Source organism: Ambystoma mexicanum, chromosome 9 (assembly GCF_040938575.1).
Source record: "Ambystoma mexicanum isolate Mex_15411 chromosome 9, UKY_AmexF1_1, whole genome shotgun sequence".
Classification (NCBI taxonomy): Eukaryota; Metazoa; Chordata; class Amphibia; order Caudata; family Ambystomatidae; genus Ambystoma; species Ambystoma mexicanum.
In genome coordinates, this window is record NC_090931.1 from 1,140,768,154 (window position 1) to 1,140,794,769 (window position 26,616).

Consider the following 26,616-nt stretch of genomic DNA (forward strand, 5'->3'; position numbering starts at 1 on the left):
TTCCACTTGGCCTTTGAGATTTCAAATGTTTTCTTATGATTAAATCATTGCTTGTGTTTGCTTGCATCTGTTCAAAGTGGCTCCCCTTGCAATGTATAATAATTTAAGCATTTTTGACCACATTTGGTGTTTTTGCTCAGCCAATTTCAAAGCATTGAAAAGTCAATTCCGTTTTTCTCTTGTGTTGAAAGGGGGAAGGTGGGAGTGATATTCTGTTTGATCTGTGTTATTTCTGAGTACCTGCTCTCTCCTCACATCTATTTAAATTGCCTATTGGTGGGTTGAGAGGTGTTGCAGGGGGAATCTCTAACAATAGCACTATCTGTTCCAAACCAAACCAAAAGTATCCTTTTCTTTGCTGCATTTGTTTTTGTGCTCAATACTTGATTCCTAGTGCATTAAAGATATTATTCAGTGTTCTGTCACCCCATTGGTGATTGTTGTTACCTATTTAAATTTATTGTGATTTACATTCTAATGATTAAATAAATATTTACCTTTGCAAACTAGCCAGATTCCTGGTTCGGTGTGACGGGGGGGGGGAGTGTCTCAGGGGAAGGGTGTGATATGAGTGGTATATCATTCGGAATATTGAACTTATTGATAAAAATAAATAAGGGTTTCATTTGCGCACTACATGCTGGGCGAGACTTGGGTGTGTGCCAGATTGAAATCACTTACACTACAACTCTCATCAGAACAACCAGGCATAAGCACAGGTGTGGTATTGTGGGAGTTGTAGGCCAACACATCTTCAGGGCTGCAGCTTGCACACTACTGATCTACGGGATTTATATTGTGCACACGTAGCTATCAATCAATGAAATGTGGAGAATACAGGGAGATAATGATGCAGAGATGCATGGGAGGTGATGCAATTTAGAGGGCTTCGTCCCATGTGGCCAGATAACACACATATGATCGTTGTGGAACCTGAATGCATATGTGAACAATTTGGCATAGTCCTCTCTGCATTGTGTTTGCACAGTTGATAACAAAGGTACCATTTAATTGGGCAATAGAAACATCTTTTATTTACAGTGCAATGCAGACCGCCCATGCATGCTCCAACTTCAGCCTGGTAGAAAGAATGTGCAAAAAGCCCCACGCCAATTAATTAATATGTCTTCCTTAACTTATCAGGACCCCTAACATAGGCACAGATCTCTAATATGCAGGCCAAACCTGCAATAGAATTCTGGCTGTACCAAGGATGTTGCACAACAGATGCATCAGGGGAATGTACCTATGTGAAGCCAGGACAGCATCCGACAAGTCTGTGGTGATGGGGATGACAAAGGAACACCTAGAATTTGACCAACCAGTTCTGATGGGTGGGTCATCAGGTAGTAGTTGGTTGAATATTCTTTCAAATTCCTTTCTAATTGGCAACATTCGGAGTTACATCACAGTTACATCACCTGGATATGTATACATTCAAGGCCACCTACAACGTTGGAGAAGTGAGCTATGTGGTACAACCTCCCTTTAATTACATTGATGGCATCTGGTGTGTTGGGGAGGGTAATGTGTTCAGAGGAATGTTGAAGTAGGGCATGCAAGACCTGGGCAACCACACCTGAAGATGTGGGCAGTGACATACTGTGCGATATGCTGACATACTGCTGCAATGTGCCAGTACAGGAGACATGTCCTACTGATGTCACCTTCAGTAGTGGGCATACAGTTGTGTGTAAGCTACAGTATCTTTTTTGGGCCCCCATCCAATAATGCTGCATTTGTTATCAAGCTGGACTGGGTAGGGCAGGTCAGAGAGGAAAGAGGTCAGTCAAGCCAGGGCCTGATCAGTGATACCCAGGTTATCACAGAGCCGGTTGAGCAGGATGGCATGTTGGACCATGTCAAAAGCAGAAGACAGATTGAGTAAGATGAGGAAAGAGGAGTGATTGGCATTTGAGATTAGAGAGCGGTCTTCATGGTCTTCACTGATGTTCAGGAGAGCAGTTTCCATGCTTCTGGCTGCTCAGAAACCAGACTGATAGATGTGGAGACAACTAACAGATTCAGTGTGAAGATTAAGCATGGAGATGGCCAGCTGTTCCAAGAGTCTGCTTAGGAAAGGAGTACTGGAGGGGTCGACTGAGGGTTTCTTCAGAAGAGGGTGCACAAGAGAGTGCTTCAGGGGGAAAGGAAGGTTCCAGTGGCGAAGAAGTGATTGCTGAAGTCGGCCAAGGCTGGAGCGAGGGTGTGAATGTGGTCCTTGATGGTTTTGGATGAACAGGGAAGAACCTGTTTTGATGAGACTTTCATAGATTCAACTTGTCTAGAAACCTTTTCGGTGTAAACAGACGAAAGGCAGAGAGGTAGTAGGAGAGGAAGCCAAAGGGAGGCCAGAGGTAGAGGAGAAAGTAGAGGGAGGAAGACGAGAGGACGCGAGGTAGGACAGGATGTCCTCGGTTTTAGAGATGAAATGTGAAGCCAAGGCCATGCAGAGGGCCTGGAAGGGGACAGGAGAGGTAGAGACTGCAGCAGGATTGGCCAACACCTTGCAGATTTTAAAGAGTTCGGCCGAGTTGTTAGATGCTGCAGAGATTCAGTATTGGATTTGAGCGCTCTTCTTAGTGAGGACGGTGAGTCAGTATTGCCTTTGGAGCACGTGGCAGGCCAGTTTGTCAGAGGATGCACAAAATGCCAGCCATTTCCTCTCAGCCACCCTACACTTGCGTTTAAGGGTGATGAGGTCTGAGTCGTACCAAGAGTTGCAATTGGCTTTGGTCTTCAAGCGGATCCTCATGACATGGACAAGTACATCAAGAGTGTCAGAGATAGAAGAGTGGAGGTTGGAGAGGGCTGTGTCAGAGTGTGAGTCAGCCAGAGAAGCAGGAGTGGGAGAGAAAGTGGCTGACACACGTTTTATGGGTTGGATGACTGAGAAGTTGGTGGCAGTGTAGGGGGAAGGCCCGGCTAGAGGGGTAGAGAGAGATGAGAGGAGAGGAGAAAGTGGTCACTCCAGGAGAGAGAGGAGTGGTGAGAGGGTTATAGAGGGGAGGTCTGAGGAGATCAGCACGTGCGTAGTGTGCCCTGCAGAGTGAGTCAGTCCCAAGGGAAGAATAGAGGGAGAAAAAGAGTTGCAGAGTCGCTGTCAGGCTCAGGTTTACACTCCCCCTTCTCCTCACCTGAGACTTCCGAAGAACTCCCCTTAAATGTAGCTTCCGACCTCTTTGGGTTCTTCTTCTTCTTAGGATTGTCTTCCTTAGGCTTCCCACCTCTTCGGTCGTGTAAGTAAGGTCTGGCCCCCCCAGAGGCCACCGTGGCAGAGTTGAGAACCTGCCCCCGGGGGCCCCCACGGGGCCAGCCTCGCCCCAGGGAAAAAGCCGGAAGGCAGAAAAAACCCTGGATATGGTGATATTCCGATGGATGGATGGTAGTTCCAAAGACCAATAGTCCAATGAGAGTAGCACGATGATTATTGAAAAGACTTATAATTTGCCATCCGGGAATGGCAGAACGGATGGAAAGCTCAATTCAAGACTGAACTGGAGACGGCAAGCCGTGAAGGTGTATAGAAAAGAAAGGATGCAAGAGCGGCACTACAGAGAAAATAAGGAAAAGAAAGGAAAAAAAAGGGAAAGAACGGCTAGTGCCGTGAAAGTAATTACGAAGGTAAAGGCAGGAAACAAGGTAGTATTAGGAAATACGGCCACACCGTACGGAAAAGGAAGGTTAGCCACCTAAGGATAGAGTAGGATTGGAAAATCACAGGCACAGGATACAGCAAAAGGAAAAAGCGGATCACAAATTTCTTTAGCAAAGTCACAAAAGTACGAGCGAAGTAACGAGAGGGTATACAGATACAACGCACTGGAGGAAGGGGCGGGGCAGGAAGTTATAGTGCAAGCCGCCATGTTGGATGAGGACTAGAGCGTGACTCTGAGTAGGTTAATGCCTCCAGTAATCCCAAAGCCTCTACCCGCCGATCCTGACAGTATACCCCCGTCTCCTTGGGGGACCCCCAGGTTTGCCCGGGTGATAGTGGTGGAATCTTCTAAGTAATCGGGATGCATGAATGTGGCTCACGGGTTCCCAGGATCTTTCATCCAATGGGTATCCCTTCCAATGAACCAGGTATTGCAATTTACCCCTGCGGTACCGGGAGTCCACCAGGTAGGCTACCTCATATTCTTCTGGAGCCGGGGTTACTTGGGCACGTACTCTGTGGACAGGTCTTTGGAATGGGTCATCCTTGTGTTCCTTAAGCAAGGAAACGTGAAAAACCGGATGCACTCTCTTGAGGTAGTCCGGAAGTTTGAGCTTGAAGGCCACTGGGTTTATTTGTTGCACAATGGGGAAAGGCCCCAGGAATCGTGAAGAGAACTTGCCAGAATGGACCCATCGAGGTAAGAATCGGGTGGACAACCAGACCAATTGACCTATCTGCCATGTCGGGTTGGGGCTTCTGCCCTTATCAGCCCACTTCTTTTGTGCTTGTTGATTGGCCTGGTGTGCTTTCTGAGCTATTTCATGTACTTCATGCAAGTCTTTAAGCACACCATCTACAGCTGGAATCTTGGAGGAAGGGGCACTAAGCCAGGGTAGGTGTTGAGGATCATACCCATAAGTACAAAAGAAAGGACTCATCTGGATAGATGTATGTAATGCATTGTTGTAGGCAAACTCTGCCTGCGGAAGGAAACGATACCAGTTCCCTTGTTGTGGGCTACAAAAACACCTCAGATACTGTTCCAGACTGGCGTTCAACCTTTCGGTTTGTCCATTGCTCTGAGGGTGATAACCTGAAGAGAGAGCCCTGTGAATTCCCAGTGTCAGGCAAAGAGAAGCCCAGAATCTCGAAGTGAATTGTGGTCCCCGATCTGAAACCACAGTCCGAGGCAAACCATGAAGTCTGACAATATCTCGAAGAAATACTGTAGCTGTTTCTGAGGCTGAAGGGACTTGCTTAAACGCGGAGAAATGGGCTAACTTGCTGAAGGAATCTACTGTCACCATGATCACTGTCATGCCATCAGATGGTGGGAGATCCACAATGAAATCGGTGGATATATGTTCCCAGGGGCGTTCAGGCAAAGTTTGTTGCTGTAGAAGTCCTACCGGTCTTCCAGTTTGATGTTTGTTGGAGGCACAAACCGAACAGGAAGAAACATACCGACTTACATCGTTCCGAAGTGTAGGCCACCAGAATCCCCTACGTAACAGGTTATAAGTCTTTCTAATTCCGGGATGTCCTGTTAAAGGGGTGTTGTGACACCAGGATAAGACTAGAGTTTGCAGCTTTTTAGTGGGAATGAACAGTGCTTTACCGTAATAGTACAGCCCGTCTTCACCATGGATGATGGAGGAAGGAAGGTCTAATCCTGTTTGATACTGTGGTATCAATTCTTGAAGGAAAGAGAGAGTGGATGCTACAATCTTGAGACCTGGGAAAATCAGTTTGTGATCCTTGTAAATTCCAGAACCTTCCCCTTGGCTCCGAGACAAGGCGTCAGCCTTCATGTTTTCGGTACCAGGAATGTAAGTGATGCAAAAATCGAATTGCAGAAAGAAAAAAGCCCACCTGGCGTGACGTGCATTTGTGCATTCCATTTGCTGCAATACCCGCAGATTACGATGGTCTGTTCGAATGGTAAAGCTATGAGCTGCCCCTTGTAAAAGATGACGCCACTCTTGACAAGCCAACTTAATGGCCAAAAGTTCCCTTTCGAGTACCGAGTAGTTACGCTCACTGGAAGTCAGGGTCTTGGAATAATAGGCCACAGGGTGTTCAAACTCATCCTCAGATTTCTGTAGTAGAATGGCCCCGACTGCTCCTAAGGAAGCGTCTGTTTCCAGGATGAAAGGTTTGGTCTGATCCGGCTGGACTAGAATTGGTGCTGTGGTAAAGCAATCCTTGAGGGTGATGAATGCCTTTCTGGGTTCTTCCCCAAAGATAAACCTAATCCCCTTCTTCAGGAGATAAGTGAGCGGAAGCACGGTGTTAGAAAAATTGGGTATGAATCTTCTATAAAAGTTTGCCAACCCCAAAAAACCTTGTAGTTCCTTGACATTGGTAGGTTCCTTCCATTCACGAATTGCCCTTATTTTAATTGGATCCATTGCAATGCCCTCTTTGGACAGTATGAATCCCAGGTAGGATACTGACGTAGTTTCAAACTGGCATTTTTCTGGTTTAACCAGCAGTCGATGAGACTTAAGGCGCTGTAAAACCTGCAAGACAAGCTCTCTATGCTTCGCCAGTGTTTTAGAAAATATCAATATGTCGTCGAGGTATACCACCACTGTTATGAACAGCATGTCAGCAAATACCTTATCCATATATCTTTGAAACACCGCCGGAGCATTTACAAGGCCAAACGGCATCACTCTGTATTCATATAGGCCAAAGGGGGTGCGGAAAGCCGTCTTCCATTCATCACCCTGCCTTATACGCAATAGGTGGTAGGCACCTCTTAAGTCCAGCTTCGTGAAGTAAACAGCTCCTTGTACTGCTTCTAGTATGTCTCGTATCAGGGGCATAGGATATCTGTCCCGGATGGTGACCTTATTGAGACCACGGTAATCGATACAGGGGCGTAATTCCACAGTATCCTTCTTTGGGATAAAGAACAGAGAAGCCCCACAGGAAGACTTAGATTCTCGAATAAGGCCGTTCTGTAGATTAGCATCCAAATAGTTTCGAAGAGCGTTCCGCTCAGGAAGAGATAGAGGATACATACGGCCAAAAGGAACCACCGCCTCAGGTATTAAGTCGATGCCGCAGTCCTCCATCCTATGCGGAGGCAGCATTCTGGGTAGGGTATCCATGAATACTTCCGCATAGGTCTGATACTGGAGAGGGATAGAAGATATAATCAAGGGATTGTGGACCGACCTTTCTTCTACTGACTTGACATTAGAAAGGGAGGCTGTTGACTGGTTCATGCAGTTGGTTTTACAGAAAAGGGAGTCAAAATTCACCTTGTTATCTGACCAATTAATGTGCGGGTTATGCTTTCGTAACCACGGAATACCTATAACCAAAGGAAAATGGGCTGCCCTAATCAGGTCAAACGTCAAAGTTTCTTCATGAAGGCCCATCTTCAACTTCAGAGGGAATGTCTCTGCGGTGATTGGTCCAGAGGATAGGGGTCTGCCATCCACCCCTTCTACTGGTATGGGAGCGGGCTTGAGTCTGGTAGCCAGCTGATGCTCAGTTGCCCATCCTAAATCCATGAAATTGCCTGCGGCTCCGCAGTCCAACATTGCCAGTACCTCGAGGGGAGCTGATTCTGACAACCAAAGTACAACCTTAAATACCATCAGACTGTTCTCTTCTGTACCTTCTAAGGTTCTTGAGCTGTTGCAAGGATACTTGTCTAGTCCCCCGACTCTTCCCTTGCAGCAGAGCGGGGGCTGAAGTTTTCCTTCCGTCGAGGTGGGACCTGCGGACAGTCTCTGAAAGCGAGAGATGTAAGTTTGGAGATCCGTGCTTCCTTGACAGACGTCTAGAATAGCCTCCAAAGATGAGTACAGCACTTCGGGTCAGTCAAACCTTTCTTTAAACACCTCCAAAAAATGGTCATAGTCGTTCAGAGATGGATCATTGTTCGTTACCAACGGAGTGACCCACGATAAGGCATTTCCTGAGAGGTTAGCTATGATGAAGCCAACCTTTGATCTGGCTGAGTCATAAGCATGGGTTCTGAAGGCAAAGTACACTCTACATGCATCAGTCTTTAAAGCCTCCTGGGTAACCATTATACTTCCCGAAGGAAAGTGGCATTGTAGGCAAGTCGCCGTATTCATCCCGGCGTAACACTACCTGTTGTCGGAGTGCTATATTCTCTGTTCTCAAGGCTTGAACTTCGACGGTTAGATTCTGCATAGCGGCCACCAATTCCTGATATTGTTCCAAAGAAGCCATAGCGTGAGTCGGGCGTTGTATGCTGTCAGGCTCAGGTTTACACTCCCCCTTCTCCTCACCTGAGACTTCCGAAGAACTCCCCTTAAATGTAGCTTCCGACCTCTTTGGGTTCTTCTTCTTCTTAGGATTGTCTTCCTTAGGCTTCCCACCTCTTCGGTCGTGTAAGTAAGGTCTGGCCCCCCCAGAGGCCACCGTGGCAGAGTTGAGAACCTGCCCCCAGGGGCCCCCACGGGGCCAGCCTCGCCCCAGGGAAAAAGCCGGAAGGCAGAAAAAACCCTGGATATGGTGATATTCCGATGGATGGATGGTAGTTCCAAAGACCAATAGTCCAATGAGAGTAGCACGATGATTATTGAAAAGACTTATAATTTGCCATCCGGGAATGGCAGAACGGATGGAAAGCTCAATTCAAGACTGAACTGGAGACGGCAAGCCGTGAAGGTGTATAGAAAAGAAAGGATGCAAGAGCGGCACTACAGAGAAAATAAGGAAAAGAAAGGAAAAAAAAGGGAAAGAACGGCTAGTGCCGTGAAAGTAATTACGAAGGTAAAGGCAGGAAACAAGGTAGTATTAGGAAATACGGCCACACCGTACGGAAAAGGAAGGTTAGCCACCTAAGGATAGAGTAGGATTGGAAAATCACAGGCACAGGATACAGCAAAAGGAAAAAGCGGATCACAAATTTCTTTAGCAAAGTCACAAAAGTACGAGCGAAGTAACGAGAGGGTATACAGATACAACGCACTGGAGGAAGGGGCGGGGCAGGAAGTTATAGTGCAAGCCGCCATGTTGGATGAGGACTAGAGCGTGACTCTGAGTAGGTTAATGCCTCCAGTAATCCCAAAGCCTCCACCCGCCGATCCTGACAGTCGCAAAGGTAATGAAAGAGTCCAGAGGAGCGACAGGAAGTATCCAGGTGGATGTTGAGGTCTCCAGGGAGGAGGAGGTAAGTGGTCAAGGCCAGGAGGGAGGAGGAGAGGTCCGCCCACTCAGAGAGGAAGGAGGTTAACTGTCCAGGTGGCCAGTAGTTAGTGGCCACAGTGAAAGAGTGGCCAGGAGAGGGAGAGAGAGCCAGCAGACAGGCATTGAAAGGAGGAGTAGGCCTGCATAGGAATGATAGAGGCAGAAATCTACTCTGGGACGATCAAGCTAACACCTCCACCGGAACAGTTGGATAGTGAATCTTGTAGTAATCAGGGAAGAGAGTGTCAAAACTAATGACAGAGCTGGCCTTGAACCATGTCTCGGTGAGACAGAGAACATCAAGGCCAAGTTCTTCCAAGAGGCCGCAGATGTCAGAGGAGTGTTTGACAGCTGATAGACTACTTGAGAGTGGCAATATGGAGAAGGTTGCCACCCTTGAAAGACTTCTGGGGAGGGGTACATGTCAGAGGTACAACCTGTGGAAGTGTAGAAGGAGCCTGAGGGATGGCAGAAGAGAAAGGCAGAGATGGCAAGGTAGAGGATGGGGGCGCCAGAGAGGTGGCAGAGAAAGGAGGCAAGGGAGCTGGAGAAGGGAGAGAAGGGACAGCAGGAGAGGAAAGGAAGTTGAAAAGGCGCAGAAAGCATCTATCAAAGAGGAGGAGTTTGGTGTGAGGGCCTTGGACCAAGACGGTGCCATTTATGCAAACATTAATGATGATCTTAGAGGAATGGAAGCGGTAGGCCTGGGCTGGAGACCAGGATATCTTTTTTTAACTTCTTCCTGCCAGACCTAGTGAGAAGGACAGGATAGTCAATAGAGAAGCAGTTAGAGAAGATAGGCGAAACAGAGAGCACCATAGAGGATGCAGAGGAGGGGGAAAGAGGAGAGAGAGTGGGAGGAGGGAGGGGGCGGAGACAAGGTTAGGTGGAGGGGGAGACAATAGTGTAGGGCACAAGTGGAGGGGGGCAAGCAGATGAGACTGAACGAGACAAGAACAAGTTAGCAATATAAGCTAACTAGACGATGGGCTCAAGGGACAAGAGGAGCAGTCAAATAGAAGTGAAAGCCAACTAGTAATTGAGTAAGAATGAGGGAACCCGAAAGAAAAAAAGGACACAGTAGGGAACAAACGGGTAGAGCAAGGGCTAGATAAATGAACAGTGATCAAAGGGATAATGAGCAGTGAACAAAGGGAACATGTGGAGATGGGTGAAAAACAAATGGAGGTAGGCAGTACAAATAACAATAGTCGAAGAAAGCAAATACAGGAACAGTGAAATAAGCAAGAATGGGCCCAAAAAGAGGACACACAGAGCAACAAAGCGTAGCAGCAGGGTCTGGGAGGGGAAAAGAGGGAGGGGGACCGAGGGAGAGCCTGCATGGGAGGAAGGATGCAAAGGGGGGTGCGTGGGTGCTAGTGGGCCAAAAATGGAGGGGCTGCAGAGGTGCAAGTGTAGCCGAGGGTGGAAGGGGCGCAGAGCACAAGCGATCAAGCATTGTGAGGAACCACCCAGGCTGGACACGAGCAGGATAGAGCGTAGCCAAGGATGAAAGGTGCAGGGAAACACACGTAATCAAGGATTGTGGGGGACCACGCAGGTTGAGGATGCTCTGGCGTGAGCGTAGCAAGGATGGAAGGGGCGCAGAAGCACACGCGATCAGGGATTGTGAGTAACCATGTGGCTCGGGGACAAGTAGCATGAATATGCAAGCATGAAATGGTGCGCACGCAGTCAGGGAATGTGAGGGACCACTCTGGCTGAGGGCGCGCAGGCGCGAGCGTAGCCAAGGATAGAAGGGGTGCGGAAGCACACATGATCAAGGATTGCAAGGAACCACATGGGAGGGGGACGCGCAGCGTGAACAGGCAAGGATGGAAGCAGTGCGGACAGCCCACAATCCGGGAATGCAGGGGGGACAAGGATGGAAGGGGCTAGAGGTGAACTCAAGGAGGAGTGGGAGGGGCAGCACAGGTAGGAAGCAACAGGGAATGGGGGCACCTGGCCAAGGGGCAAGGGCACAGGGGCAGGTTGCAGGGGTAGGGGATGCAGTTAGGGGAGAGGCACAGTCAGAAGGGCCAAGAAGCGCAGAGCAAGCTAACTCCCCACAACTTCTTACCTGGTGGCTGCGTACAGGAGGGTGAGTTGTCCGCACTCACTGTCTGTGCCACTGACTTCCTTTGTCTCCAACCACCTGCGTCGTTCAACACCACAGCCTTGTCCTTGTCCTTGTCCTGCAAGGTCACGGTTTCTGACATGCAAGGGGAATCTGGAGCGCCTCCTGCCAAAGAGAGAAAATAAGCAGGGAAATGCATGAATGGCCCTTCCACAATTTTGGGCTTCAAGTTCCCCAGCCTGCATCCCCTATGGGCCATGCAAGGCTAGCAAGGCAAACAAAATGCCCTGCACTTGCAAAGTCTCATTGGCCATAAGGTTGGTAATTGGCAGGTTATGGAAAATGCCATAAACATGCAACATATAATGCACAAACCCCAATCAGGAGTTCTACCACTATAGTAAGTGTAGCCCAGGATATCTTTCCCTTGCCCGCTCGCAATGCACTTATCAGCAGAGATGAGCTACAACCCTACGTTTTTCAACTGGAAATAACCACACCACACTCAGCTGACCCCCAAAAGGAACTCTATGAATAGAAAACCTACACAACCTCGAATTCTGACAGTAGTGCAACAGGTAGGGGTGATGTAATATTCCATTCAGTACCATAAAAGAAATTGGATGTTGCTTACATTGAGTATATTCATACCCACCCTAATCTGCACTCCCCAGATGTGCTCTGAGAGAGCAAACTCTGTGGAAATAGGAATGGGTGGTTACCTTTGTGCTTTCACAATACAACATCAGCTGTGTTCATGCACTTAAATCAGTAACACACGTGTGGCAACATGTATATATTTGAGGCAAGTCCCACAAGCCACAGAGCTACCTAGTAGCCATCACTTGAAGTTCACCTAATCACCTCCATTTAAAAGCCACATCAGCAAGACATTGTGGGTACAAACAATTAGCCCACATACAAGCATTTTGCACCAGGAAATCGTCTTTGTCTTGCAAGTCAGTGCTGTTTTATACATAGTTCTAGCAACACAAGACATATATTTCTCAAGGCTGTTTGACAATTACATACCTGGTTTCCCCTCTATTAGGGATAATCAGTTCATTATTTGTCAGTTCAGTATTTGTCTTGACAGCCTTGTGGTTGGGGTATTGGGACATGTTTATAATATATATATATGATATATATGATCTGGATCCTGAGTTACTTCCATGCTTTCCTCATCATCTTCCCCAAATGCAACAGACTACTGCAACTGACATGCCATACTTAGATACATTTTGGGGTTTATATATGCACTTTAAACTATACTCAAGTCAATAAACTGGGTGCTGGTAGGAGTTGAAAAGGTGCACCTAATAGAGTATCTTCACCCAGCTGTCATGTTTGAGGTTGTTCACCAGAAGCTACCTAGCTCCTTTCCACAGTGGGTGTCCATGTTGGGGGGGACCTATCATCACCTTAACCCAACACGGGCCATCACTTAAGAAGCAAGTACATGGTTGTACATAAAGTATGTGTATTGTACAAAAGTTCTGGGGAGAGGATAAGATGGTTTTGCAGGACCAAACTAACCCAAGTCTCAACAATACAACATCAGTTGGCAGTTTATATACTTTTTGCAACAATTTAAAACACTCCCTCAGACACTTATTACCCTCCACCCCCCAAATATGATTGGACAAAACCTCTTCAAAGAGATCCCATCTTTCCCCAATTTTTCCATTTTCATTGGTCAGGTTTATCTTCATTATTATCTTCAGATCATATTCAAAGCACACCTCTTCTTGGTATTTTTTGTATTAGGTCCTTGCGTCAGTACATGGTTAAACATTGGTATTGGAAACATAATTCATTGCTAGCCATAACTGGTCTAAGACCTTTAGCTTTAGGATAATTGCACATGGTTCTGCTGACATATTTTGCTGGATAGAGAGAGACCTGCTTATACAGGATTTTGTTTGAACTATAGATAGCCATCTCCCTTCCACAGACTCCTGGCACCTTAATCTAATGTATGCAGCCATATACAACCTCTGGTGACCTTGAAAAATACTTAACCTTCGGACCCTGGCTTTCGAACCCAGAGACAGTTCAAGGGCAACTGGACATGCAGGAGCCTGATCCCGAGTTTCATTGGGTGGCCAGGTGACCAGTGTGCAGAGCAGTCTGGGACATCAGCAAGGGAGAGGAAGAGAGAAAGCAGAAGCGAAAAGGAAGGTCTTGAGTTGCTTCGGGAACAAAGGTGGTGCTGCTTAAGTTTGAGAGAGGCAGGGAGACTGTTCCAGAGGGAGATGCCAGCCAAGGAAAGAGATCAACCCCTCCACTCTATGCTTGGAGAAGCATCTGACTATCAGAGAGTTGGAGGTGGATAAGCAGAGGGCTCATGAAGGAAGATGTTTAGGAAGAGTAAATTGGAGGTAGTCTGGTCCTAGGCCCCAGTAAGCCTTGTAGATGATGCAGAGGGTCTTGAACTTGATCATTGCAGCCACATGGAGCCAGTGGAGAGATTTCAGAGCCGGAGAGATATAATCCCTGGGCTTGAGTCCAAGGACAAGTCTTGCAGCCCTGTTCTGGATAAGTTGTAAAGGTTGAAGAGTAGTGCCAGGCAGATTCAGAAAGAGGCTTTTGCAATAGTCCAGCCTAGAGAGGACCAGGGCTCTGGAGACAGTGAGCTTCTGGGGGGAAGTGAGAAAAGGCAGAATACCTTTGAGGAGGTGCAGCTGATAGTGTGACTTCTTAGAGACGTTGGAGATGTGAAGAGAGAAGGAGAGGGTGGAGTTGAAGATGACACCAAGGCTCTTAGCCTCACAGGAAGGAGCAGGAATAGGTCCCAGTGTGGGCAGCCACAGAGAGAGAGAGAGAGGAAAGGAGGGAGCAGGTGTCCCAATGAGGAGGATCTCAGTCTTATTGGCATTAAGGCAGAGATCATTGGTGGCACACCATTCCTGAATTGCGGCTAGACCGTCTGGTATGAGGGAATGAGCAGAGGTGGCTGAGGGGAGCCTTAAGGAGAGCTGGGTGTCATCCTCATAGCACTGAAAGTTAGAACAGAATGTAGGGATGCGGTGGGCAGGAGGTGCCAGGTAGTGGTTGAAGAGCCAGGGAGAAAGGTTAGACCAGTCGGAAACACCACAAGTAGAGAGAGAGATAGAAGAGAGGATAGACCCAAGTTGGACCCAGGAGGGTCGGTCAGTGAGAAAGGAGGTCAACCGGGCCACTAACTTAAAGCTAAAGTGTTTTTTGTTTTTTGTGATAGTTTCGGATGAAAACCCACGAGTGTCAGACTGGTGCGTCCTCTGTAATTAGCACTGTGTGTCGAATTTGGAACACTGGTACAGTAAATAGCTACTATTAATGCACCTTCAACTGAGCATTTTCGTTTTTTTAATGAAAACATTTTAACATGAAGCCTGATTAATATGCGTCAACCAATCTATTTCTGTTCATAGCGCCTTGAAACCCTTGTGTATAGGCGCGTTACAAATGCCATATCATATCATATCAAAAAATGTTTTGAAACCAATTCCGATCTTCCACAGATATAAATAAGGTCTTCCCTGAGATTGCAAAGGGCTGTCTGAATGCTCAATTAAGAGCACTTCCCGAGTCGTGCTATGCCCTGGATGAACGCACACTGCAATGCTGCTTAAGAGATTTGAATATCTAATATTCTCCCAGAGAGATTCTGAAAACAGAGGGATTACGGAAATTGTTTAATAGCAATATCAGCTAAAACATCTGAATGTCATTTACCACGGTATAGAGGTTATTTTACAATGGTGTAATAACTACTAGTGATTAAAATACCATAGTTTAGGTTCCAAAAATAGCACTGAATTGATGAAAATAGTAAGGAAATTGAAACTTATGTAAACGAAATTGCTAATTTCCAGTGCCTATACAGATTTATTGAAATGGTTCTCCATTGCCTATGATGGTTCATATGGCAATTCACCACACATGGATTTGCATACACCACCTACTGTGTAAGGTAATTAATCATGCTATAAACACCAGCAAATACCTACCATGCTCACACAAGCCTTAACACCCCACTGAGATTTGCTAGTGACACAATACCAGTCTCCATCAAAGGGAGAGTTTGAGAAATTAGCCCAAAATCGGGTAGTTGCGCACAAACTACAATGTCAATTTCTTAAATGCTGTTCTAAGAGTATGCTGCAGCAGTGGGGCACGGAGGGGTAATTTCTCAAAACCCCTACCTAAGATAGAGATTACTAAAGTGTGGAGTGCCTCACTCTCTGCGCTCCTTCCTCATGGTTGTTGGTAGAGAGAAATGTGTCAAAAAGTATGGGTAAACTCCACAAATTATATGTATGTTTTAAGCGAACTGACAACACAAACGTTCTTAAAGTTCCATAATTTATAATCCACTGAAAAAACACCACGCCAACACGTGTTTCAGCCCTCTCTGGGCCGTCGTCAGGGCGTAATTAATAGTGTTTCTTTTCCAAAATATGTATCAAATTATACATATGCTTGACACATTAACCAATATCGAAATATTGTACCAAAATATCATGCAGTATTATAACACCATGAACATAAAGCAAAAAACACATAACAGGGGTATGCAGGGAAAACATGGGGGAGGGAGAGAGAGGAGGCAAAAAAGAGAAAGGCCATTAGTTTACTCTTGTTGGCCCAAGTTAAAATGACAATTGTAAAGAAATGTCAAAAAACCAAAAGAATAGTACTGTGATAAGTGTGTACACCACATCACAAAAATAGAGAAAGTAGTCCATATAATTGGGGTACCTGGTAGTTCTATTCATAGATATGGTCATCCATATATTCTGTATCTGAACGTGAATTGGACATGAGTTCACTAGTAGAATTCCAAAGAACTTTTTAAAACATATTTGTAAGAGCAAAAGGCCTGTTTTAGAATTAAATATGTAAATCACAGTTACCATATCCGTATTAGAAGACAAGTAAATAAAAGGCTCCAGTTTACCAGCGGGTCATATGCTTAATGCGTGCAGTCATTGCATGCTGTTTTAGTATGCAATTCAAAACTTGTCCTATTATTGGTTTCTACACGATCTAATGTGCATTGATAAAACAAATTTAAAAAAAAGACAGAAGGAAAAGGGATTCCGTCAGCCAAAAGGTAAAGAGGCTATAGTTTAGGCGCTCTCATAATATTCTAATTTGGCAACTGTGTTTCATGGGCAATAACAGCTTGAATGCGTTCGTATCAGTTGCTTCATGTCAGTTTTCTGTAGTTGTCGACTATGCCCCTACTATGCCCCTTTCAAGTTTAAATCCAACATTGCATCTCTACTGGATGCATGTGGCCTCCAACCTTAGATTGCCACCTGCTTTTCCCATTCTATTGGTGCTTCTTTTGTACCCATTCTTTTAACCCATTCAGGGTTATCCTTTTCCAGAAATATAGCTGTTTCTTCTGCCATAAACTACTACTGCAAACCTAATTGAATGATGGAATCAATTGAACTTGCAAAGCAGGCTGTAGGATCAAACAATAGTGCTTGATAAGTCTCAGAATCAGAGAGTCATCTGATTAGGGCCTGGTGGTAAATAATATGATATATAACCACTTTAGCCATCCCCTTGTCGGCATGCTTAATGACGATGCATCATGAAATAGCGTACAAGCCGAGGACACATATTAATAATGACAAGATCATAGGCAACCACCGGACGCTAAACTGCACAATTCCAAAGTGCACTCAAACTCATTCCCATCCTCCAAACGCACATTGAACACCTCTGGAACCACTTTCACATGAGGAAAATGATAATGCCATATGCTTGCTTATGCTCTGTTTCATCCCTCACCAAAATGTTTTAAGGATCTTTTTTTAGTTTAAGGTATTTTTTCATAATGATGGCAATTTAGTGTTTTGCCTTTGCTTTCACTTTTTGCAGAGCGTTATGTAAAGCATTTTTTTGAGGTTCGTGCTCTGCAATATTCTAAATAAAATAATTTATAAAAAAAGTCAAAAGTATAATTTTGAAAAATGCAACTAATACATGTTCAGTAGAGACCACCCCAAAGATCTTCGGTTCCCAAGCCAAAATAATTAATGTCTTTCACCCATAGAGCCACACAGTTTTGCATCATGGACAAAAGTGTAGCAACATGCAAGCAGCAGTTTTTCTCCATCCATAGAAAGCCAATGTGATCACTACCATTGATGGCTTTGTTCTGAAAGAGTGGTATTAATATTGCTGTTCGAATTTCACTCCTTACAGGGCCTGGGCACTGTGCCAAAATAGGCAAATGTTCTCTGATTCTGTCCTTCACTCACCTTTTAGGTGGCCTGGTTGAACAATTTTTCAGGTGTGAACTGGGGTAGCTCAAGATAAACTTCATCACATTGAATGATAAGTTTGGTTTACATACTCTTCCTCCTTTAATTCATGCACAGTATTTATCTTCAGGTAAACATACCGCTCTTCAGTGCAAACCCCATGTTAGAATATTTTGAAAGTAACTAAACACTAGGGTCAGCCTTAACCACAGTGACTCCATGGTAGTAGGGCTCATTGGAATTAAAAATTGCTCATACTCATTTGGAGGACCATCCTCAGAAGCCATAGACGGACCACTCACTGGCAGAAAAGTTGCTGGACCTGATGCCAGGCTTGCTTATCATGTGAGTCGATTGTGAGCTGTGCTGTTGTGCTTTCAGCTACTGCTTTCAACTGGAAAGCCTTGTCATTTGCTATTCATTTCTTTGCAATCCCATCCTGAAGAACTGAATCTCAAAGTTGCCTTAATTGGAAAGAAATCTAAGTGAGAGCCAACAGTAGTTGGTACCTCGTCATCAGCACTCTTTACTAACGTTCCTTTTCTGCTCAAAATACTAGACCAAGAAGGCCTATCTGCAGATCCAGGACTATTTGGAATCCAATCATCTTCTCTGTCTCAGACAATCCGGCTTCCTGCCTAGGCACGGAACAGAAACTTCCCTCACTGATTTAAAAACACCAATTGAGGTTCGAAAGACAACGGGAAGCTAGCCCTTCTACTATTACTGGACTTATCAGCAGCTTTTGATTTGGTTAACCACCAAATCCTCTGCCAACATCTCAAATCGGCGGACCACTTCTCTGACAAGGCCACTATTTGGATCAGATCGTTACTGGATAATCAATCCATGAGGGTCTTCTCCCCCACTGCCTGCGCAGAACCTTCTCCTGTCCAGTGCAGTGTCCCTCAGGGATCTTGCGTCTCGCTGACACTCTATAACGTGTTCAAGAAACCACTCTTCGATATTCTTGATTATCTGGGTGTCACCTATACTAATTACGCCGATGACACCCAGACACTCAGCCCTATCACTGGAGACGACATAGCGGACACAAAATCCCTAAATGATGACTACCAGGTAATTCAGGCCTGAATGGCACAACATGGGCTCTGTCTCAATGATGATAAGACAGAGCTTCTCATCTTGGGTTCTCATCATCGCCTCAATAGATTAGATCCCACATTCAAATCATTTATCATTGATGGCAATACCATTAAGGTATCTAATGACACCAAAACTTTAGGCATTTATCTCAATTCTACCTTATCCCTTTCCAGACAAACTAATGCTGTAACCTCAGCATCCGCCTACATGTGCAAACTAATCACAGCCTGCCAATCTTTCCTGACCATTGCTAACGACACCATTCTGGCCAGAACACTGATTATCTCAAAACATACTTAGGGACTAGTCAACGCAACTTAAGCAAGTTACGGGTCACCCAAAACAACGCCATCAGGGCAGCTCTAAATATTCAGAGAAATCAACACATCTCTGACACCAGACGCAGCCTACGCTGGCTTTCTGTAACCCAAAGAGTCTCTCTCAAAAACCTCACCCTTACCCATAAATGTATGGCTAACCAGGCTCCCATCTACCTGGCAAGCCGATTCACAACCCCTACCTCTAGCCGTCCTCAGAGAGCAGCTCAAACTCGCTGATTATCCCTACCAAGGTTCAAGCTCCAGAAAGCGGGAGGGGTTAGTTTTCCTGTCCTAGCCACCAAACTCTGGAACTCACTGCCGAACCATCTCAGATCGGATCCCTCCTTCCAATCCTTCAAGAGCAAAGCCAAACTGTGGCTTATTGATCGAGACCCTCATAACTCTCACTTGCATTTTCGGCCACATATCCATCCCTATTACTACTGCTTGCCACTGTGGTTGCCATCCCGACTTGCACCCTGATTGTAAATACTCTGTAAATGACCTGCAAGTAATCTGATTGTATGTGATATGTTTGTATACATTTCCTGTATATTGCCCCACTGTTCCTTGCCTTTTTATTATGTCACTATAATTGTAATTTATCTGATTGTATGCGATATGATCGTTTACATTGCCTGTACATTGCCCCACTGTTCTTTGCTTTATATTTTTGTCACTGCAACTGAAGACATACGCCCAGATGCCCTCGGGCTTGGCGCGTTATACAAATAAACAAAATATAAATCCAAATACACTCCTTGCTTATGGGGAGATAACAGCTGCCAATCCTCTGCCTGGTGCCTTGCAGTCACATTTCTTCAACTGGTCTTGGCTCAGATCTATAATACACCCAGCTATCTAAGGTCGGAGACTGCTGCAGTCTGGTTCTACAGGTCGCTGATTATATGGTGGTGCTGGGCTTTGTCACAGGCAAGGTAAACTCTTGTCAGTGCAGGTGTGGTGTGAACTGGTGTGTGGTGAAGCAATGCAAAATCAATTTAAATGCTTTAATTAATGATGGGGTAGGTTAACAACTGTTTAATTTTCGCTATTAGGTGGCAAAGTGAGTGGTACCTTTAGGCCAAAACTATTGTCATTATAATAAGAGCTTTAGCATAAGAGCTTCAAATATTGGCTTTGAATGAGGGTCTCTAATGCATTTCAACGCAGATGACATATGAGGACGGATTTGTGGTGTTTGGCTATGTGTCCCACACATTTAATGCCCAGTAAAATCTGTATGATTTTTCACCCATTCCCACCCTTCTCCACTGAAAACCACACCCCTTTTGCACTCTTTAACTGCATTTGTGTTGTGCACTGAATTTGTCAGCCATTTTTACTTCCAAAATGGCCACCGCCATAAGTTAATGTTAATAAAGAGAAATGTTACTTGTTTGATGCTTTCAAAAATATTTACCACAGGTTTTAAGTTATGTAACATATGTCAATGTGTTTTTAAAAAAAAATAAACAAGTGACTGTTATATATACGTTTTGTGCTAGAATGTTAATGAAAGTGTCCATGTACTGATTTCTGAGTGTTGCTCTAGTTTCTTGGGATGTAAGTAGTATCTGATTTGATGTGTAGTTAGCGATGAATATACATAAATAAAGCCCCTCAAGACTTTCCTCTTCTCCGCCTTCCTTTCTTCTCTACTCTGCTAATCTCTCAGTAGCGGTGATTGATGTCTTCGACCCTAATGCATCCCCTGGGCCTTTGACCGCAAATTTCCCCAGCTTCTGCCTACCTTCAGCACTTGCCTCGGCACACCCTCTGCCCTGGAGGCTCACACTTTCCACCCATGGAGGCTTCAGGCTGTATAGCACTTACCGTACCTTACCCTGCACTTCCTCTGTGTCTCACTCACCCACAAGCAGGAACACACCAGCACCTATCCCACTTCCCTCTTCCTTGCTGCACTTGCAAATGCTGAATATTCACAAGGCATAGTAGGTTTGTACTTTCCTTCCCCCCACTGTATTGACAGTTTGTGTATTCTCTGTATTTGTATTTACTTCATCACATGTTCCCTCCATGTTGCCCTGTGGGTGCTTTGAAACAGAATTTGTTTGCTGTACAAGCTCCTAAAAGGCGAACAATAAAATCCAATAAATACATAAATAAATGTCAGTATGATGTGATTGGCTCTCCAGTGTGTGCTTGTTTCTACAAGTAAGCCATTTTGTTTCTAGTTTCACACACCACCAATTTATATATGGTTCATCTCAGCAGGTGTGTTCTGATAAGCCCGGGTTCATGTTGTCAGGGTTTGTTGGACGGTCACTCTCAACTCAGGGAGTTCCTTTCCCTCATCAATGAAGATGTCACACAACAAAGCGCTTAGCAGATTCAAATTTGGTTAGGCTTCCAGCCTGTATAACACCATTCAGCAGATACCCTCTGTATCACCAATAAGCTAGAAACCAGGCCGGTGCATAGAAATAACAGTGTATATTTATTTATATTTCTAAAATGAATAATAAACAAATCACCAGAACACCAGCCACCAACTCTACGGCACAACACAATAAGCACACATGCAAATAACTTGCATCAATTGGCTGACATGTATTTCTTAATAGACTTTCAGTTACCACAACAAAACACAGGTTGAATTTGAAGATTTGAAATCAAAACACACATAGGATTTCTTTGCACATTAACAGATGGACATTTTAAAATCACACAGTGATATATTGGGTCATCACAATGCTCTTCTCTCCCAGCAACTCCCCCACCCCCAGGCATCAGTTATATATGACCCCTTTGGTTAGAAGGCAAGGTACAGGAAGGGGGAATATAATGGGACTTTTGTTTGGACTTTTTATTTGAAATGCAAGGAATGGGAAATGGATTTAATGTGAACAATGGTTGGGGAACACACATTCAAATGCAATGCAGGGTTTGGGGAATTTGGAATGAATGGGAACATTTGTTTGGGGATGATTCGTTTTCACAGGGAATGCAGGGTGTTGATATTTTTGTTTTGGGGACACTATGTTACGACTGTTCTGTGTAACCGAACTGCCGCACACTTAGAGAAATTAATACCGGGAACAGCTATGGCTCAACCCGAAATCGGGACTTTCAATATGGAGGATCTGGAGACGGTAAGCCGCGCTCTAGTTGTTTTCACTCCTCACACCGCGGGACTAGCCCCGCCTCCAAGCTTCCGGAATGGTACTTCCGGCAACAGGATCCTCTGCACTACGCGTTGCTTCTCTACTCAGAGTCGCGCTGCGCATCGTAAGTTTTCGCTATCCTTCGCTAAACTTCCTACCTGAAGTAATTCCGCAGCTACCTCCCCGAGGATCATTCTTCTCTCACCTAACTTCTTTTCTTCTTACCCTTCCGTTTTCTTGGACTCATCAGAATTCAAAGTCTTCTCGAGCACAGCGGATAAACGGAAGTTCACCTACCTGTGTTTCCGACTGTCCTCTCCGGTAGTGTCTTTGTTTCTATCAAACTTTCGTTCATCAAGTCTCTCACTAGGATTCCCTCCTTGATCTAACGTTTCTATTTTATCCATATTAGCCTTTCACCTGGCTCTGAACAATCTTTTCCTTGGGCTGTCACCATCCGGTCTAATACCAACCTTACCTCCGACCGACTAGAACTCCTCAGTAGAACATAGGCTTTTCAGGGTAAGATCCTTTCTCTTTCCCTACCACTTTACTTACTCCATTTGATATCTTACTCATCTATTCTTCTCTATCAGAAACCACCTTGACAAGATTCCGGAATTCAGCTCAACTAGTGTTTCTCCTCCACCACTCCACCAGCTGCTACAGGAATCCACGCTCTCTAGCAGCTCCTCACGGGGTTTTTCCCTTCGGGGTTTCCCCTGGGGATTTCACCTCAATCTAGCCTTGGGCTGGATTGGGGAGGAGTTTTCAGGTAATTCCCTCTAGCTTCTAGTTTCAAGAATCCCGATCACCACAGAGGTAAGTGTTATTCTCATTTGCCGAAAGATAATTTGTGGCAAGCAATCTTATTTGTATAAAATTATTACAGTAAGCAACGCCCAGTTGACCTAGAATTCTCTTATCTTCGGCATTTGAGAAAGACAACTTCTGTGATGGATCAACAAATTCAGCAGCTCATAGCTGCAGTACAATCTCTGACTTCAGAGGTACAGAGTCTGAAACAAGAAAACGCCAATCTTCGACAGGCTCAGCATCAGTCTCAGCAACAAACTGCCCAGTTGGCTTCCCAACAGGCAGCAACTAGCAGGGTTCCGCATTGCTCAGAAGTTCCACCTGGTCCCTTACCAGGGGGTCAGTTTGATGGTAATCCACATAAGATAAAGGAATTCCTTGATGCTTGTTCAGTACAATTCGCCTTTAAGGCAGCCTTCTTCCCTACTGATCGTGACAAGGTAGGATATATGATTTCACAGATGGTGGGACCGGCCCTAGCCTGGGCTACTCCCTTGGTCACAACCAATAATGCCATATTAGATTCTCATTCTGCCTTCTGCAATAGCATAAGATCTATGTTCGGTAGGCAGGAGATTCGGATAGCAGCCCAGGAACAACTTCTAGACCTCAGACAGGGAAATCTGGACATTCTGACTTATATTACTAGATTTAAACAGATTGCTAGTGAATCTACTTGGTCGGATGATGCACAGGTTACGTTATTCCGTAGAGGCCTGTCTGAGGATCTCAAGGATGAGGTATCTAGGGTTCCACGTCCCACGTCATTAACAGAATTTATCGCTTTAGTAATGCAAGTGGACTACAGGATAAAAGAGAGGAACAGTGAAAGACGTAAAGGGAAACCCTCTACTCGTACATATCCCTCTACTCCTGTAACACACAGAGGAAACACTAATGAGGAACCTATGCAATTAGGATCAGCTAGTCGAGGACCTTTATCTCCTGAGGAAAGATCACGCAGACGGACTCAGGGATTGTGCATGTATTGTGGTTCAAATTCTCACACTGTTCAGGAGTGCCCTATTACTCCTCCGAGACGATCGGGAAACGCCAGTTCCCGGTCGTAGGAGGAACCGCGTTCCGGGATTCTAAAGTTTCTTTAGGTTCCTCTTTAAACTTGCCAGTCTTACAAGGTAACCAGCATTCTCACACACTAATGTTTGTATTACATATTACCCTCTCATTTGACAATCAGAAGATGACAGAGATTCCGGCTTTAGTGGACAGTGGCGCTGCTGGTAATTTCATTGATGAAATTTGGGCTAAACAACATCATCTACCCTTGTTTCATAAAGGTGAAGCCATTCCTGTTGAAAGTGTAGATGGTAGCCCTTTAACATCCGGACCTATCATTAACCAAACCGGGTCTTTAATCATGTCAGTTCTTACTCACGAGGAAGTTATTACCTTAGATGTTATACGAACTGCTCATTACCCTATCATTTTAGGATTACCTTGGCTACGAATGCATAATCCTTACATAAATTGGACGGCAGGTTCTCTCTTCCTGGGATCAGAGTTCTGTCTCAATAATTGTTTGGGGAAAGATAACAGGACTGTTCATTCAAGACCAGAGGAAGACAGACAGGTCTCTATTGTGGGGTCTGTCATTGGCCTTCCTGCGGAGTATCATACATTTTCGGATGTTTTTTCCTCCTCAGAATATTCCTTGCTTCCCCCTCATCGCAGAGATGATTGTGTAATCGATCTTATTCCAGACCAACCGTTACCCTTCGGAAGGATGTATATTCTCTCTTCGTCTGAGAAGATTGCCCTAAGGGAATACTTAGATCTAAATCTAAAGAATGGACTTATAACTGAATCTACGTCTCCAGCGGCGGCTTCATTATTCTTTATACCCAAGAAGAATTCTTCGGAACTCCGACCCTGCATAGACTTTAGAGGGTTGAACAAGATCACCATTCCAGACCGATACCCGATGCCTTTGATTCCAGATATTTTAGAGGCTGTTAAGGGAGCTCTCATTTATACAAAACTGGATTTAAAGGGAGCTTACCATCTAATCAGGATCAAGAAAGGAGATGAATGGAAGACCGCCTTTCGCACCCCTTTCGGTCATTTTCAATACCAAGTCATGCCATTCGGGTTGTCCAATGCCCCAGCTATTTTCCAGCGATTTATGGATCATCTTTTTTCGGATTTACTATTACACTCTGTTATCGTTTATCTAGACGATATTCTGATCTTTTCAAAAAACATTTCTGAACATCAGTTCCAGGTCCAAGAAGTTTTACACCGACTCCAGAACAATCACCTGTTTTGCAATCTGGAAAAATGCTCTTTTCATCAGCCCCAGGTGACTTACCTGGGTTATATTCTTTCGGCAAAAGGTATTGCAATGGATCCAGACAAGATAATGGCAGTTCAAAATTGGGCTAACCCTCGATCAATCAAGGAAATTCAACGTTTTGTTGGATTTTCTAATTTTTATCGTCGGTTTATCCCCAACTTCTCGGCTCTTACTCAGCCTTTAACCAACCTTCTAAAGAAAGGAGTTCCGTATGTCTGGAATGAGAAGACGCAAAAAGCTTTTGATACTTTGAAGAAGAGATTTACTTCGGCACCCATTCTCATGACTCCTGATCAATCTCGCCGTTTCATTCTCGAAACTGATGCTTCCCAATATGCCTTAGGAGCGGTTCTCCTTCAAGAGGATGACCAAGGTTTAGAACGCCCTATCGCATATCTATCGAAGACTCTCTCTCCGGCAGAATTAAACTACACCGTTCTTGAGAAAGAGTTATTGGCGATTAAGAGGGCTTTTGAGGAGTGGAGACATTTGCTGTTGGGAGCTCAGTTTCCTGTAGAGGTCCGTACAGACCATCAAAACCTAAGGATCCTCCAATACGCTCAGACATGCAACAGCCGACAGGCTAGATGGGCTCACTTTTTCTCCCCTTTCAGAATAATCTTTTCATTTATACCTGGGAGATGTAATTTACAAGCCGATGCCTTGTCACGTAAAGAGATCACTCTTCAATCTTCAGTCAAACCTGAACCGATTTTTCCTCGCTGTGTTCTAAATCTCAAAAAGAAATACAAACCAACGGATTTTTTAAAACGCCTGGAACACAGCTCTGTTCCCTCCATTTTGAAGAGCTTAACTAAGAAAGAGTTGAGTTTCTTGTCCAAAAAGGAAGGGTGTTTTTTCCATGGGAAACAGGTTTTTGTACCTACCAAGGCCTTACAGAAGGAAGTTCTAAATATGTGCCACGACTCTAAATCTGCAGGACATAGAGGTAATGCCAACACCCGTGAATTAGTCTCCCGATATTTTTGGTGGCCGTTAATGCGAAAAGACATTTTAACATACGTAAGATCTTGCCCGGTCTGCCTGCAAAATAAGAGTCCTAGACACTCACCTTTTGGAACTTTGGTCAGAATGCCAATACCCACTCGACCGTGGGAAATCATTTCAACAGACTTTATTGTGGATCTGCCCATTTCCGAAGGATGTTCAACTATAATGGTTGTAATTGATTCATTTACCAAACTGGCTCATTTTCTTCCCTTCTCTGGCCTCCCTTCGGCAGCTCAAATGGCACGAACTTTCATTTCCCGAATTTTTTCTCTTCATGGATTACCTGAGACTATCATCTCCGATAGAGGCTCTCAATACACATCAAAATACTGGAAACAGGTCTGTCAAATTTTGGGTATCACCCGGGCCTTGAGCTCAGGGTATCACCCACAGACCAACGGTCAAACTGAGAGATTAAATCAGACCTTGGAAGCATACTTACGAAGCTACATCTCAGCAGCCCACGACAACTGGTTTAGTCTACTACCAATCGCTGAATATGCCTATAACAATGCGTATCATTCAGCAATTAAGACCTCTCCTTTCTTTTGTTCTTATGGATTTCATCCTGCCTCTTTCCCGGACAAAAGATCTTTGGAGGACAAATGTCCAGACATGAAGTCTCTCTTGGAAGGGATACATCGGGGTCAACAGGTTGCCTCTCAGGCTCTTAAATCTACTCAGGAAAGAACAAAGAAGATGGCAGATCGCCTTAGATCTAAGGCACCTGTAATA